Source organism: Rhincodon typus, unplaced genomic scaffold (assembly GCF_021869965.1).
Source record: "Rhincodon typus isolate 14 unplaced genomic scaffold, sRhiTyp1.1 hic_rhity00000101, whole genome shotgun sequence".
NCBI lineage: Eukaryota > Metazoa > Chordata > Chondrichthyes > Orectolobiformes > Rhincodontidae > Rhincodon > Rhincodon typus.
The window spans coordinates 17,271-19,709 of NW_025965739.1; positions in this window are offsets into that span (position 1 = coordinate 17,271).

The following is a 2,439-nucleotide window of genomic DNA, read 5'->3' on the forward strand; positions in this document are numbered from 1 at the left end:
TCTCATAATTTTTAATTTCTTTTCATTTTTAGGTTGTGCCATCCCTGGCTGGGCTAGCATTCATTGCCCATCCCTAGTTTGCCATTGGATAGTTAGGAGTCACTCACATTGTTGTGGGTGTGGAGTTATGTGTAGTCCTGACCAGGAAAGAATACAAGTTTCCTTCCTGCAATGACATTTGTGAATCACATGGGTTCTTATGACAATTTCATGGTCACTGTGAGACTCTTAATTCCCAAATTTTATTTTATTGATGTCAAATTACACAACCTGCTGTGGCAAAGTATGTTCCCCAGAACATTCCCGGTATCTCTGGATTAATGATTTAACAATAATTAGCCATCACCTCCCAAAATCCCTCACAATCACCTTTTTCCCTCTCACACCTTTCTCCCTTTCCTGCTCACTGTCACTATCTGTCTATCCTCACTCTCATACACTTTCCTTTAACACTCAGTGTCACTCTCTGTCTTTCCTCCCTCTCTCTCAATCTCCTTTAACACTCACTGTCACTTTTTGTCTGTCTGTCTGTCTCTCTCTTTCTCTCTCTCTCTCACTGTCTCCAAGGAAATTTGACAAATTTGATCCAGAATTTGCTGAGTGTAAGGAAGCAGAGGGTGGGGTGTTTTTCTGACTGCACTTCTGTGTCCAGTGGGGTCCCACAGGGGTCAGTGTTGGGACCCTTGCTGTTTGTGGTTTATATCAATGATTTAGAATTGAATGTAAGATGGTTGGTCAGTCAGTTCTCAGATGATACAAAAATTGGTGTGTGGTAAATGGTGAGGAGGAAAGCCTGTGATTACAGGAGGATAGAGACGGACTGGTCAGATGGGCTGATCAGTGGCAAATGGAATTCTATCCGTATAAATGTGAGGTGATACACTTGGGCAGGACAAAGAAGGCAAGGGAATACATGATGGACAGTAGGACCCTGGGAAGCACCAAGGAGCAGAGGGACCCTGATGTGAATGGTCACCAGTCCCTTAATGTATCAGGACAGGCGGATAAAGTACACAAGAAGGCATAGGGGATACTTGCCTTTATTAGCCGATGGATAGAATTTAGGAACAGGGAGATTATGCTGGATCTGAAAAAAATGTTGATTAGGCCACAGCAAGAGTATTGTGTGCAGTTCAGGAATCCACATTATAGGAGAGGTGTGATATCACTGGAGAGGATGCAGAGGAGATTTACCAGGATGTTGCCTGGGCTGGAGAGTTTCAGTTCTGGAGTCATAGAGTCGTAGAGCACGGAAACAGATCCTTTGGCCCAACAAATCCACGCCAACCATAATCCCAAACTAAACTAGTTCAACCTGACTGCACACAGCCCATATCCCTTCAAACATTCCTTTTTCATATACTTATCCAAATGTCTTTTAAACATTGTAACTGTACCCGCATCCAACACTTCCTCTGGAAGTTCATTCCACACACAAACAACTCACTGTGTAAACAAATTGCCCCCATGTCATTTTTACATCTTTCTTCTCTCACCTTAAAAATATGCCCCTAGTCTTTAAGTCTCGCATCCTCGGGAAAAGACACCTGCTAATCACCTTATCTATATCCCTCATGATTTTATAAACCTCTCCGAGGTCACCCCTCAACCTCCTAATCTCCAATGAAAATAGACCCAGCCTATCCAGACTCTCTTTATAATTAAAATCCAACATTTCTAGCAACATCCTGGTGAATCTTTTCTGAACACTCTCCAGCTTAATCATATCCTTCTAACTGCATTACTCCAGAACATACCTCACCAACATCCTGTACAACCGCAACATGACAGCCCAAGTCCTATACTCAAAGGTCTGAGCAATGAAGGCACGCGTGCTAAACGCCTTCTTAACCACCCTGTCGATGATGAAGAGAGATTGGACAGAATGGGGTTGTTTTCCTTTGAGCAGAGGAAATTAAAATTATGAGAGACACAGACAGGGTAGACAAGAAGAAACCTTTCCCATTGATGAAGGGATCATTGACTGAGGGATATAGATTTAAGATAAAAGGCAGGAGGTTTAGAGGGAACATGAAGAGAAACATTGTCATCCAGAGGGTGGTGTGAAACTGGGGCTCACTGCCTGTAGGGGTGGGAGAGGCAGGGACCCTCAGAATATTGAAGAAGTATTTAGATGTGCACTTGTGATGTCAAGACATTCCAGGGTATGGACAAAGTGCTGGGAAATGGGATTAGAATAGTGAGGAGGTTGTTTCTGACAGACACAGACACGATGGGCCAAAGGGCCATTTTCTGTGCTGTAAATCTCTATGACTCTCTGTGTCACCCAGCCACACTGCTCTACCGTCATTCTCTTTGCTGTCTTTCACCATCACAGTAAACCTTTCCACCTGTCAGTCTGTTTCAGTGACAGAGCATCCTTCTATCTCTGTCTCTCTCTCTCTCCATCTGTCTTTCTTTGGGTTTATATCTCTTTTA